Consider the following 15477-nt stretch of genomic DNA (forward strand, 5'->3'; position numbering starts at 1 on the left):
ACCCGTTATAGATCTCTGAAAGGTTTATACTAACTTGCTTTGAGTGTGCCTTAAGTAATTTGTAAGGAGCTAGTCCTCTAAGCCTTTAGGGCTTTGACGGTTCCGTTATGTGTATATAGTTGTATTTGAAGCACCTGCATTAAATATTATTATTATTATTATTATAACAATCCTGTTTTCGGCTCACAAGTAGTTTGTGCCAAGACAGAATAATATTGCTTTTTAGTTCGCGTTATTTCGCGATTTTCATCTATCTGCATAAAACTGAACACAGAACTATCATGCTCGACGCTGTACGTCCGACATTCCTAACTCTCCCCATCCTTTGAAGCGTCCGTGTGTGTCCTAACACCAGAAACCGGAGTTTTAAAGGTTAAAAACGGCACGTTCCGAAAATGGAACGCAGACTTTCATGCAAAGCTGACGCCAAGTGACTCAAATCGAAAAACATGCATATTTACAATATTGTTATCTCTTCTGGTGAAGGCTTAGTAACCGTTGCATTCGTTTTCGCGCACGAGACGGTGACTCACAGAGAAAGTAAGAACGCAGTGATTGCCTTTATTTTAAGAATGTAAACACACTTCCAGGCGTGCGCTGATAAAGACTCAAAATCAAAACTCTCGTAGCGTGATTCGTGACTGCGCCGGCTACCCAACCTCGTTGTCACGCCACTTTCTACAAGCAAACACTAAAATTGCCAGTAAACACACAAAAGCGACATCGATACAATTATCTTGTAGAATATCACCTTCTTTAGTCATAACTGTGTCAATAGCACTACATGTTGTATTTATGAAAAAAAAATTTGTTCGTCAGAAAAAAATAATTATCAATGTTAAGTCTGCTAACAGTGTATTTTTTGCCGAATCATTGTCAAATCTTTAGAAAAGTTCGGCAAAAGTTGCGCCGAATTTTCGATTAGGAAAGAGTTCGACCCATCACTAGTTAAAATACGTGACCCAGGTGGGGGGGGGGGGGGGTCTGGTTTGCCCCCCACTCAAAAACAAGTTGGTATGCCACGGGTTGTAGCGGCTTGCGTCGGCGCGTTGCCAGTCTTGAATCAGGAGTCGGGCGAGCTGGTGGACTTCGGCCCGCTGAGCGACTACCTGGGCGTCGTCGCTCTCATTGTTAGCTCGCTCATAGGGCAGCATCGCGTCCACATGTACCAGGTGGAAAGGTGTGAATCCAGTGGTCTCTTGAACCGCCGTATTGTAGGCGAACGCGACGTAGGACAGCACCTCGTCCCACGTCTTGTGCTCTACGTCGACGTACATAGAGACCATGTCGCCGATTGTCTTGTTGAGTCGCTCCGTCAGCCCGTTGGTGTGCGGGTGGTACGCAGTGGTACGACGATGGCTGGTGTGACTGAGCCGGAGGATTACTTGAGTCAGCTGTGTCATGAACGATGATCCGTGATCTGTAACGAGAAGTTCGGGAGCGCCGTGCCGTAGTACGATGGACTCGATAAAAAACTTGGCGACTTCAATAGCTGTCCCCGAAGGAAGGGCTTTCGTTTCTGCGTACCGCGTGAGATAATCAGTGTACAACGATTAACCAATGGTTTCCCAGGTCCACGGCGGAAAAGGAACAAATAGATCCATTCCGAACTGCTGGACTGGTGCAGTTCGCGTAGGAATTGGCTGCAGGAGACCTGCCGGCTTTGTTGGCCGTTTCTTGCGTCGCTGGCACTCGTGGCATGATCGGGTGTAGAGGTGGACGGTTTTGGGGAGCTTGGGCCAGTAATACGTTCCACGAATACGGACCAGTGTCCGGAAGGCGGGTCGTCATGACATCCTTGAAAGATCTCCCCTCGAAGGTCGGTCGGGATTACCAGCAGCCACGGCCAGTTGTTGTCCCCGAAGTTCTCTTTGTAGAGTACACCTTATCGAATGACAAAGGTCGGCAGGGCTCGTGAGAAAACACGTGGTACGGTACTCCCCATACTTCAAGGTGCTCGATTAAGGCGCGCTGCTCCGGATCGTCTCGTTGATGTTGTGCCATGTCGTCGGTGTTCACTGCTCCAAGGGAGCACACGTCGTCATCGTCGTCGCTGCTGCCGGAATGCGTTTCAACAGGGGCCCTGGACAGGCAGTCAGCGTCGCTGTGCTTGCAGCCTGACTTGTAAGCCACAGTCATGTTAGACTCTTGTAGTCGCAGGCTCCATCGAGCGAGGCGTCCTCACGGGTCCTTGAGGTTCGCAAGCCAGCATAACGAGTGGTGGTCGGTGACTACGCGGAACGGGCTCCCATACAGGTACGGACGGAACTTCGTGATTGCCCATACGACCGCAAGACATTCTTTTTCAGTCGTGGAGTAATTTCTCTCTGATTCGGACAGCGTCCGACTTGCGTAGGTGATGACTCGCTCTGTGCATTCTTGCACTTGAACTAGTACCGCTCCAAATCCTGCATTACTAGCGTTCGTGTGAATCTCGGTTTAAGAATCTTCATCAAAGTTGTGGTCGGTTTGCCTTGCTGCCGACCCGACTCGTAGGAATAACACGGAGCCAACGGTTCGAACAAAAAGATACTAGATTTAATGGCACATGGACAGGACGATTAACATTGTTACCAACGGCGGCTGAGTCCAGTCAGCGACTCCCTGTGCGCCGCCTCTGATGCGCCTTATCTAGGCGGTGCACGCGATGTGCGCGTGGCTGGCGTGACGTCGCTGCCACGTGGGAAAGGTTCGGCGCCTTTGCCTAGCAGTCGTGTAACTGGGCTGCGGAGCCGCCCGGGCGCCCACACTCCCCCCCCCCCCTCCCCCCCCCTTCCAAGCTTCGCCCGGCATGCCGATGACCGAGACGACGTCGTGGGCGTCAGGGGGTGGATGGCGCTGCTGGGCGGACCGGCGTTGCAAGTCCGGCCGGCGCCTGATGAATGAGCGCGATGGCCAATTGGAGGTCGCGTTCGCCACGTTGTTTGACGCGTGCTATGCGTCCCCCGCTCCTTGGCCACATGCAGTTCTTTCTCCAGCGGCTCGGTCAGCTCCAGGTTGTCGCTCGAGCTCCTTGCTCTTGATCAAGGCTCGGCTGGCGGCCACCTTGGTGCTCTGGACCGTCTCCAGCAGGTAGCTGCCCTTCATGTGGTCCTCCTCGATCCGAGCCACCTGCCGCTCCGTCCTGTAGAGGGTGGCCGCGGTCAACCATGAGACCAGCCGCCGTGTCTTTCAGAAGGCGGGTGTGGTGACGGTGCTTTCCATGACCCAGCTTCGTAGAAAACAAGGAAGCAGAAAGCAAGGCCCATATGAAAATGTCAGATACAGGCCGGAATGAAAAATGCCGGTTCCGCATGGACCCCTAATTGGGGCACCGGTTTGTATCCAGCCTGGAACCGCGCAGTCCCAGACACCACAGTTCCAGACGGGATAAAATTTGGTGCCCCAATTTTAGATCCAGGCGGAACCGGCTGGTTCTAGTGGTTCTGCAGAGCCGCTGGTACCGCGTGGTACCAATCGGTGCCCAAATTCAGACCCAGGTGGTACGCCGCCGGAATTACCCCTGCGCTCACGACTAGATCCTATAGAAGTATTTCGTGCGATGCCCTCAGCGTTACAAGTGAGATCGTCGCAATTTTAGACCAGGGCGGAAGATCTGGGTCTAAAATCGAGACGATCTCTCGCAAATAATTAAAGAAAGCCCTAAATATCAAGAAGACCTAAAGAAAACACACTACTTCAACGCGGAACGTAAAATACCTCGAAAACGAAGCTCCGGTGGTGGCCGGTGCAGCACACAACGCGGAGCAACGGCGAGTAACTGAAAATCGGCTATGGCGGCAGGGTCACGTGACATCAAGATGGCGGCGCTCATGAAATGTTGGCTGAAAGGGTCTATGGAGGGCATTTCACTGCGCAGAACGTACAAAGACAAGCTTGAAAATCGCACAGAAAGTCTAGAAAACATATTACATCGCGTTTTTTGCCTTTGCGCAATAAAACGTTGTGTAATCATAATCACAACATCAATGGGACAACACAAGGTTGCATTAAAGTTCCCAATTCGATCTGTTTTAAACCGCAGAGCCATTGTCTGTACACAAGACAACTAGCTGTACATATACCGCTCAGCACACCACTGCTAGGCTGAATCAGATAAGTGTGACACTTGCCGAGCTTGAACTACAGCTGTGATCTATACAAAGGTGAACAAGCAATCGCCGACTGCCTAGTACTGGGAACATCATGCAGCCGCTGACTTTCTCTCCTTTTCAAATGCTCTGCGAAGAAGTGTGGTAGGTCGTCTGATAAGGAGAGAACGTCACCACGGACAGCACAGAGCAGTTGATACTCACTTGTTTACCTTCATATGGATCAAGTCTCTACCTGGCCGAAGTAGCCAGTGTGTGTGTGCAGCACAAACGGTTGTTTAGAAATCTCAAGAGGATGAAAGTTCAAAACAGGCTTGGTAAGGTTTCACATCTCAAGTATGCCCATGCAAATTTAACTTTCTAATATGTCACCCAGGACAAGCTGCTCTTACACAGCTGTATATATAAGGCAGCTTACCATAAACAACCTTTTCAGACTGCCATGGACCTAACCTTGGCCTAGTCGATGCTAGCTTCTGTTGGGCGAGGGCTGCACTGAGTAGAAAGGTGAAAAATGTGCAGTAGATTATGTGGAAGAAAACAAACAAAAGCACTCCTAGCTTGCACAATTCACTTGTGGCAGTGACAAATAAAAATCAGAGGTGGGTCAATTATGTTAACGCAATACACTTAAACTCGTACCATGGGTGCTGGCAAGATATTTGCTGCCTTCACTAGATAAGCTTGTAAATTTACATGCCAAATAACAAATAACTTAAAATCTGAAATATATTTGAACGGAACTAAAAAACCGAAGACTAGCTCTGCAAATATGGTGCTATCTAGTACACCATAAATGAGTACAATCGGATTATAGTGTCCCCCTTACAAAGACTAAAGCAAAACAAGTATAGTCTGCCGTGACACTACAACAGAAACAATGATATTGTGATCTCATGGAGATCAGAGTTCAGAACAAGTGCGACAGGGTTCGGCACGACAAATATGCCAATGTCATTATTCCTTTTTGCATATTCTACGGTGAAAGTGGAAGGAAGCAGTCACACACCAGGTACTCAGAAAGACAAGCACACGCGCTGAACTTAAAACTCTTGTGTATTCGACTACATCATTCTTCTCTTCAACGTCTGGATTGACTTTCCAGAACGTGATAAGCAGAAGAAATATTACAAATTACAAGAAAAAAAAAGCGAAAAACAAGACAAAAAGAAAAAAAAACGAAAAATAAAACCCTTACAATTCATTCCTCTCCCTCATCGCTATCGTATAAATAGAAATTGGAGCTCTTTGGTCGAGAGCCCTATAGAAGGACTACTTACACATTTCTCCTTTCTTGTCCTTGTCAATGGGTCTCAAATCCTACCTATTACGGAACAATTTTCAAATTGTGCTACGCGACCACAATCCTGACAGTAGATTCCCAAATGTCCAGCGACGACTCGGTGGGCATTATAAAAGTGCTCCCTTAAACGATCATTCAAACACCTGCCAGTCTGGCCAACATACTCCTTACCACGCTACTTACGTAAACCAGACTGGCAGGTGTTTGACTGATCATTTAAAGAAGCATTCTTATAACACGCACCTAGTCGCCGCTGGAAATTTGGGAACCCACTGTCCGGTTTGAGGTTGTGTAGCACATTTTGAACATTGTTCCGTAATAGCTAAGAGTCGAGACCCATTGACAAGTTAAATAATGGAAGCGCAAAGAATAGAGCATCTGAAGAACAAGTGTGTAAATAGTCCTTCTATAGTGCTGTCGACCAAAAAGCTCCAATTTCTATCTTAAGGATAGCAATGAGGGTGAGGGATGTCTTGTAAGGGCTTCTTATTTTCGTTTTTTCTCCGTTTCTCTTTTTTTTTCTTTGCTTCTTTTCTTGTATTTTGTGCTATTCTCCTTATCACGTTCTGAAAAGTCAATCTAGAGGTTGAAGCGAAGAACGAAGTAGCCGAATACACGAGAGTTGTAACTTCAGCGCATGTGCTTGTCTTCCTGAGTATCTGGTGTGCGAATGTCTCTGTGCGCTGTCACCGCAGGATATGGTTCATCAACTCGCCCAAGCATCCATTCTATAATTTCTGCAACATTAAAATGACTCTGAAAGTGCGAGCACCTACAGGGTGTATTCACGCAAGTCTTGCAAGTGTTGAGTTGTAAGTACAGTGCCCTGGTTGTGGCCATGTGCGATATATGACCAAATACCACAAAGACTAACACTGCAAACTTCTCCGAAAACCAATGGGCGCGGTGGCGAGCGGCAAAAGTGGTGCTATTCACCACTCTCGCCGTTTGTTCGCGTTTGTGTGTTGCTACTAACAAGCGCAACAATGGGAAGGCTCAGCCATTATTAGGAACACTAAATAAACAAATACGAGTACAGATACAACACACAGCAATGCTGGATGCAAGTAGCGACGCACTTCTGTTGGGGTTCTGTGGATATTTATACAGCGTGTAGTTGGTGAGCCATTTCAAAGTTCCGATGAGTTGCTCGCTGTAGATGAGCAATTCAGCCAGTGCAGTATGACTGCTAGCCTGGAATCTTCAACCTGCACCACGCAGTAGTGATACACGACCGCATGCCGGTACGATGCTTATCTAGAACGAAATGGGTAGGGGTGGGGATTGATCCGAGAAGCACACAAGTAGAACTTTTATACAATAAAAGCGAAAAAACAAAACATATAAACAAGATCTGGCTGAGCACTGGCCATAGGTAGGAGCATCGCACTGATTACATATTAAATATAGACGATACAGCATGTCTGAAGAGGTCAGGGTCACTGATGAGCACTACACGGTCCGGTAGATTGTTCCACACTATTATGGCAAGGGGAAGAAATGAGCTGTTAAAGGTGACAGTGGAACCATGGATGCGAGGTACACTAAGGGAGTTAAAAAGTCGTCGGGATGGACTATGCGGTTCTAACAGTAGAGTCTGTCTGAGTAGAGGGTGGTAATAAAAAATCTTCTGGAAAAGACAGATGCGTGATATTCTTCGGCGAGAAATGAGAGTGGGGAGGCATAACAAAAGGGGGGCCTTCATGGCCGACACGCTGGCAGTGCGTTCATAATTAGAAAGAACGAATCGGGCAGCACGATTCTGAATAGATTCTAAGGTGTTAGTGAGGTAAATTTTAAATATTTGTGTTTATATTTTGTATTAGTTTTGATCATTTTAAATATTTTTTCTCGCCTCTTTGTATTAGTTTTTATTTCAAATATTTTTCTCGTCTTTTTTATTTGTTTTTATTATTTTCAATATATTTTTCACCTTTTTGTATTAGTTTTTATTATTTTAAATATTTTTCTCACCTTTTTGTATTAGTTTCTTATTATTTTAAATATTTTTGCCACGGTTTTGTATTCATTTTTATTGTCGAGTGGGCATGTGGAACAGCCAGTCATGCAGTCAGCTAACGCTTTCTGTTTTTTCTTCGTACAGTTCACGGCGATGTTTCGCGGCTGTCCGGCCCTATCAAGCCCGTGGTATGCCGTGGAGGGAGCGCGCTTGCCGCAAGTGTCCGTGCTGCCACAACCAGACATCTACTCCTCCCGGCAACTTTGGGTTTCTGCTGCACTCCCAATCGTCGCGTCGCCTCAGCACAGCAGTCCAACGGTATCGACATTGACATCGTCACTGGATTTAAACTGCCGGCACGCCCCTCGGCCCTTCAGTGGGCATGTGGAAGAGCCAGTCATGCAGTCAGCTAACGCTTTCTGCTTTTTCTTCGTACAGTTCACGGCGATGTTTCGCGGCTGTCCGGCCCTATCAAGCCCGTGGTATGCCGTGGAGGGAGCGCGTTTGCCGCAAGTTTCCGTGCTGCCACAACCAGACATCTACTCCTCCCGGCAACCTTGGGTTTCTGCTGCACTCCCAATCGTCGCGTCGCCTCAGCACAGCAGTCCATCGGTATCGCCATTGACATCGTCACTGGATTTAAACTGCCGGCACGCCCCTCGGCCCTTCAGTGGGCATGTGGAACAGCCAGTCATGCAGTCAGCTAACGCTTTCTGCTTTTTCTTCGTACAGGTTGGTCCGTTTCCCTCTTTGCATTGTAAAAAGTCCAACAACCTCTGTCTACTGGTGTTCCCATGCCCACAAGTGCTGTTTTTATGTTCTTGCGAATGTATTTCAGGTCTGAAGCTTCTCCTGTCTGGTGATATTGAACTTAATCCTGGCCCAGATAAGAAAGAAGTTCAGACAAACGAGATGAGTGAGATGCTTGTTTTACTGAGAGGCTTAAGCGCTCGTCAGGCAAATTTTGAAGCTGGACAGACCCGAATCATGGAGGATATTCAAGCTATCAAGACTGGGCAAGAGTCAATTGAATTAATGGTAACCGATATTCAAGGGAGGTTTAGTACTGTGGAAGCAAAGATAGCCAGTTTAGACATTTTGGAGCGTGAGTTGACAGATGTAAAAGAAACTGCAACCTTCCTGTCACGCGAGAACGCCAGTCTGCGAACACGTCTTGATGAATTTGAGGACAGGTCTCGAAGAGATAATCTAATAATTTACGGTGTACCCGACTCAAACTCAGAGACCTGGGCTGTATCTGAAAGCAAAGTGCGTGACGTCATTGCAAACGAAATGAACATCATCGTTCCCCCTGAGGGTGTCATCCGTGCACATAGGCTTGGTCGTGTTTTTAACCCCAGTAAATGTCGGCCAGTTTTAGTGAAATTCTCATTATTCAAAACGAAAGACCATGTTTTTTTCCTCCAGAGGCAAACTGCGCCGTAGTGCCACTTCCGTCGAAGAGGATTTTTCCCCTGCCACTCGTCTTGCTAGAAGAAAGCTGCTCGAATTTGCTAAGGCTCATACACAGTCTTTTAGTCTACACTATAACAAAGCGTTTTTTGATGACAAATGCTTTTCTTACTGCGCGGCCAGCGATGCCGTTTGTGAGGTCCGCGATTTTATCACGCCGAGCACGAGTTCTATTCGTGTTAATGCTGACCCTGTAGTTGATTTGTCAACGTCCTCACAATAACATAACCTGATACGGAACAATCCTAGTCCTTATCTTTCAGTGCTTTTCACCAACATACGAAGTGTTCTTCGCAATCGTGATGACTTGTCCTCAGCCATCGATTCTTCGCTCGCCGACATCGTTGTACTCACTGTAACTTGGCTATCTAGTGTTGTACGGGACAGCGAAATTTTTTGTTGCGAGAAGCGCTTCTCTTTTTATCGATGCGATAGCTATCTAGGCGTGGTGGTGGTGTCATAATCGCGGTAAATGAAAGCATTGAGTCTTGTCTTATCAACATTGTTACGTCTCTTGTGTTTATTGGTGTGCGCTTGCGTTTTAGCCATAAACAGGTTATTTTGTGCGCGTGCTACCGTCCTCCCAATGCCACAGCAAACTTTTTTATAGATTTACACTATGCTCTGAATACAATTCGTACAAGGTTTCCTGCCTTGCCTCTGTATCTCTCGGGCGATTTTAATCTCCCCGGCATTGACTGGTCTGGTCTATATCCTACCATATCTTCAAATTCTGCTGCGTTTCCGAGTTTTTAAGTCTCTGCTCCGATTTTTCGTTAAGGCAGATAGTTACTAGGCCGACACGTGTTACGGTAACTTCTGAGAACGTGCTGGACCTTATTCTTTCTACCGCGCCTGCTCTTGCATCCTCTCTTACGTATTTACCTGCCATCAGCGATCACTGTTTACTTCACTTTCACCTAAGCGCTCCTGTATCTGCCTTCGCAAAAGCAAAGAATAACTCTTTTCTTGATTATGGCAAAGCTGATTTTGAGGCTATAAACCGCGAGTTAGCGCAATTTTTTGACTTCTTCCTATTCAATTTTTCCGAAGGCTCTGTCGAGGTTAATTGGACAATGTTCAAAAATAAAGTCAAGTCCCTTATCAATTCTTTCGTCCCACGTCGCTTTCTTACTAATAGCTCCACGTCCCCGTGGTTTAATAATGCCTTGAAAAGACTTTCAAATAAAAAGAAACGCCTATTCCGCACTGCTAAGCGTGCAGACACTGTTGAGAGCTGGACGGTTTAACACAATGCAGAAAATTTATATAAAAATGCAGTTAAGGACGCTAAACAAACATTCTTCAGCCAAACCTTGCCCCGTCTTTTATCAACTAGTGTCAAAATGTTTTGGAGTGTTATTGATGGCAAGAAAGAGAAGGCTATTTTGCTTTATGACTCCGATGGCATTGTTATGTCTGACGATGACTCTGCGAAAATCCTCAATGAGGTGTTTGTTCAATCGTTTTCTAGGGATGTAAACTGTTATATTGTTACTTACCCTAATCATGATTTCTTTCCCATGGACCCGCTTGTGTTTGATTTGATGGCATTGTTAAGCTGATTGACAACCTCAAAGTGTCTTCATCATGTGGTATTGGTAATATTAACACTAAGCTTCTAAAGCATACTAAAATTTACAGTGCGATTTTTCTTACTAAGATTTTTGAGCAATATATTCTTACTGGTGTCCTTCCTGAAGATTGGAAAACTGGCAAGGTGGTTCCAGTTCATAAATCAGGTGACAAACACTGCCCCGACAACTATAGACCCATTTCCATAACCAGTACTCTGTGTAAAATGTTAGAGCATATTATTTATTCACATCTTGTTAAATATCTCGAATCCAACTCATTTTTCTCATCCTCACAGCATGGCTTTCGTAAATTTCTTTCTTGCGAAACACAACTTCTCGTCTTTACTAACGATTTATTTTCATTACTTGATCATGTATCCCAGGTTGACTGTATTTTTCTTGATTTCTGCAAAGCATTTGATAAAGTTTCTCACCAACTACTACTCTTCAGGCTTAGCAAACTCAACCTCGACCCTCGGATACAATCTTGGATTGAGTGTTTTCTTACAAATCGTTCTCAGTTTGTTCATGTAAATAACTCTAATTCTTCAGTGTCTTCTGTTACTTCTGGTGTCCCTCAAGGCTCCGTTCTCGGTCCTTTGTTATTCCTCATATACATCAATGACTTGCCGTTGTGTGTCTCATCATCGCTTAGTTTATTCGCGGATGACTGCGTTATTTATCGTAAGATTGCTAATGATTCTGACTCTCTCCTTCTTCAAAATGACTTAAATGCTGTTCTTGATTGGTGCAAGCTGTGGTCCATGACACTTAATATTAAAAATGTAAATCAATGAATGTGTCTCGCCGTAACACTACGCCTTTTATCTATCATCTTGATAACATTTCTTTAGAATGTGTGACTTCATATAAATACCTTGGTGTGCATATTACTTACAACCTCTCCGGGCATATACATATTAACCACATCATTGCTAATGCCACTTCTATGTTAGGCTACCTAAAACGTAACTTTTCTCTAGCGCCAGTTTCTCTCAAACTAACATTATTCAAATCTTTGGTTCGCTCAAAATCAGAGTATGCAGCTTCAATCTGGGATCCTGGCCAGACGACGCTCACTTCTCATCTCGAGTCAGTTCAGAACCGCGGCCCTCGTTTCATACTTAACAATTATCACCGTACAGCTGGTGTATCATCCATGATATCTCTTCTCTCCTTGCCACTGCTTTCTTTGCGCCGTAAGTGTTCTCGTCTATGTCTTTTCTATAAAATATACAGTTCTAACCCCATTCTTAAAGAAAAGCTCTTCCTCGTCCCGCCTTACGTTTCTCCACGCATTGATCATCAGTACAAAGTCGGCATTCCTCATTCTCGAACCTCAGCCTATCACGATTCTTTCATTCCTAGGACATCATCAGAGTGGACCACCTTCCGGCGTCATTAATATTATTACCCTCGTTAGATATGTTTAAAAGTGTTGTTACTAATTATTTTTGCGAAAGTGACCCGTGACCTATTACATGTCTTCTATTACTGTTTGTTGTTTGTTTTTTTCACTCACTCTCCTCTGTAACGCCCCCAGGGCCTTGAGGGTATGTAAATAAATAAAAATAAATAAATATTTTCTATGTTTTTGCAGTCGTTGGTACCGTTCTTTAGGGTAATAATCACGCAGAAGGTGAAAATAAAAAGTGCGAGCCTAAGTTTGAATCGTTGCAATGCACAAACCGTGGCCCTCTTGTTTCGTCGGGATAATTCATAACCGTAGGCAAACAGCACAAGTCCTTTCAAAGAAGAAAGCAATGTAATAATAATGAGCATATTGCGAGCAAAATAGGAAAATGTGTAAGTGGTAAAACTGCCAGAGTAATGGAGCCGAAGGTTTTCTGGAAGTGGCCCATCTTCACCCACTATTGAATAAAAAATACCGCCATTTTAAGGCAGTAATTTAGCTGAGCCCATAGCGCTCTACGTATTAAGCACATCTCTTAATATTCTGACTTCCGGAAAGAAGTATTTAATTTGTTCTGGTAGATCAGTGCTATCCCTACATGCCGCCAGGTTTTATTTATACAGGTTGCGCTCCGCAGTTTTACTTTTTTGTTAGGCCTAGACACATTTTTATTCCTGAGATTCAAGTACAGCATGGATAATTAAACTAGCTTTCAGAAATGATATCGTTCGGCGTTGTAACAATTATTTTTATAGCGTCAAAGGGTCACATTCACAAACCCGGCAGTGTGAACATGTAAACGTTTCTCGCTTTTTTTGCGTAAAAAAAAAGTTTTTATATTTGCGTTTTTTTGGTACGGTATGTCGTATAACATAAGCTATCAAAGAGACAGATATCGTTTGGCTATGGGAACATTTGAAATATTTCTGTTAGATAATCGTACCTACCACAGAAAACAGTTGATTCCCGCCTGAAATAGCATATTTTCACACTAAATTTTGTAGCGTCATAAGCAATAAACTCATCTCTTACTTTTTTAGTCTCTGCAAAGTAATGTTTATCATTTTTTTGTAACTCAAAGCGCGTGCTCAATCATGCCAGGTTTTTCTTTCATTTTTAGGCTCCGTTATACCGTTTTTATTTTTTATCAGGGCCAAACACGTGCATATACCACCGGACCTTAAGTATAGTACATCAAATTAAACTAGCTTCCTGAAAAAAGTAATGCTCTGCGTTGTAAAATTTATTCTTCGTGGCGTAGGCGGTCATATTCTCAAATCCTGGGCTTCACCGCATTGTTTTGTATTGCGTTTTCGCGATAAAACACGTCAGCCTTGCCATGCTGGAATAAAATACCCTAGCGTCGGCAGTCATTTAGGAAGGATTGATCAACACAAACATTTCCACTCGCTATTCATGAATTGCCACAGTTCCTCAGAGCCTCAATGACTTGACTGCAATGTGAAAAAGGCAAAAAAATAAAACGATGTCGGTCAGTAAACAGATCTTCCATGACGGGGCTCGCCAGTTTGAACAGCAAAGCGCCGATGCCGGCCAGTCACTGAACTTCCATGTAAATACTGGCCACCAAAGGATACATCAGCTTTCACTTCACAAAATACTTTTGATTTCGTGATTGTTTTCTGCTGAGATAAATTCTGGATCACGTTAATATGAAACATCAACTTAACGCCAATGCCAAACCTCTCACATTTTTTTTTCTTTCTGTGTTGTCTCAAAACCGTCACTAGCAACACGTTTCAGACTAAATAAGTACCAGGTTTTCTTTCCCGCCAGCTCTGCATGACGGTCAATTTACCTCGTTTCTTCATACTGGCTACTGCATGTCTGGAACATCGGTGGTTTTGATAGAAGCGAATTGGATGGACATCTGAGAATTCTAACTTATTAGTTATTACACTGAAGGCGACACATACTGACACATGTAGCGATGCAGGAGTGTGACAGATTTAGAAATAGAGACTTTTTATTATGAGCACGACCACTGATTCCAACTAAGCATCCTTAATCCTAAAGTTAGATTGAACAGAAGTGTATTACCCGATCCACCACTCGCAGAAAGTAACTCTGTCAAATTGCCACGATATTTCAAGATCCCTCCTCCAGGTGTTACCTGAGAAAAACTTTTTTTTTCGGCTATAGTGGTTAAAACCGATTACCAGTAAATACTTTATGGTTACGGTTACGGTTACGGTTATGTTTTCCTTTTTTATTGCAAATAACAATTTCGTTCCAGTTACGGTTACTGAAAAGTTTTGTTCCTAAATATTGATGATTGATGAAAGCCCTTGAAATTGCCTTTTGGATGAAAGCCCTTGAAATTGCCTTAATGTGCACCATAATAGAATGTTGAGCATGCAGGCATAAACAAGGAGACCACAGGAAAGCTATCGAAGATACTGTAATGACACTTTCCGATTGTGTGTACATCTAGCTGTAGCATCAAATTAGTTCTTGCTTTTGTTTGTTGTTATGTGGAGAAAATTATGTGAAAAAGGTTATTTGACAGTTATCAAGCAATTATTTCTAAAATTATTAAAAATAACAAAACGTAGTTCAATCATAATAATGAACAAGTATTGCAGAGTGCATAGAAAAAGCTACATGGAATTAGATGGCGATGACTTAAACAAAAATCGCCTTGATGTCACCTTTTTGGCGCCGCGTATCAGCTCGCTGTCTTCTGCGGTCTGAGCTCTGATCGACGCAGCCCGTACGGTATCGGGATGGATTGTTTGCAACTTGATGTTTCAACCACACGCATGAGAGTTTTCGGCAGCAGGCGGCTGATCCGATTTTCTTTTGAACAAGATATGGCAAAGTATGGTTTGTGCAATCCGGATATTTTTAGCCTAGACTCTGTCCAATTTGCCTTTTAACCGAATTCGGCAAGGAATGGTTTGTTCGAACCGCATGTTGTGTGTCTAAAATTCCTTCAATTGTACCTTAACCGGATTCCGAAAATCACGGTTTGTGCTAACCGATTAGGAAAATCACGTGTTTGTGTGAACCGGAATTCGTCTGTCTGTAATTCCTCCAATTTGACTTTGAAGCGGATTAGGAAAATCACGGTTTGTGCGAACAGGAATCTGTCTCTCCGGAATTCCTTCAATTTGACTTTGAACCGGATTAGGAAAATCACGGTTTGAGCGAACCGGGATTCGCCTGGCGGGAATTCGTCCAATTTAACTTTGAACCGGATTTGAAAATTCACGGTTTTTGCGAACCGGAAGCCGCTTTTCCGGTGTGACTCCGATTTGATTTTAGTCCGGATTTCACTTTCCGAACTGATTTCAAACAGAATTTCTGCTAGGAAAAACGGTGGCAAACGGTTTTTCGTTATTGAACTCAACGCTTCCAACACTGTACAGTTGTGGGATGTCTCAGCAGTAAAAACACCGGCAGCGAGTTCCGTCACAACACGTTACATCAAAAAAGAACATAACACAAACTACCCTTCATTTGTACAGCACTAAAAACAAATATCTTTTCTTTTTTGAAAGAATATCTTCTCCAAAAGCCACTTTTGCTGCTCCAAAACACTGTCTTAACTGCTCGAAAAGCCACTTTTGCTGCTGCAAGACACTGTTTTGGTTGCTCCAAAGGCCACATTTGCAGCTCCTCAAAATAGCTTAGGC

General features: G+C 44.2%; 1 protein-coding gene across 1 annotated transcript in view; it reads left to right on the top strand.

The window, feature by feature from the left end:
• Nucleotides 1–15477, top strand: part of LOC115330262 — a 31559-nt gene that overhangs the window by 15227 nt on the left and 855 nt on the right. The gene's annotated exons all lie outside the window — the stretch shown is intronic.

Source organism: Ixodes scapularis, unplaced genomic scaffold, assembly GCF_016920785.2.
Source record: "Ixodes scapularis isolate PalLabHiFi unplaced genomic scaffold, ASM1692078v2 PGA_scaffold44__24_contigs__length_19508400, whole genome shotgun sequence".
NCBI lineage: Eukaryota > Metazoa > Arthropoda > Arachnida > Ixodida > Ixodidae > Ixodes > Ixodes scapularis.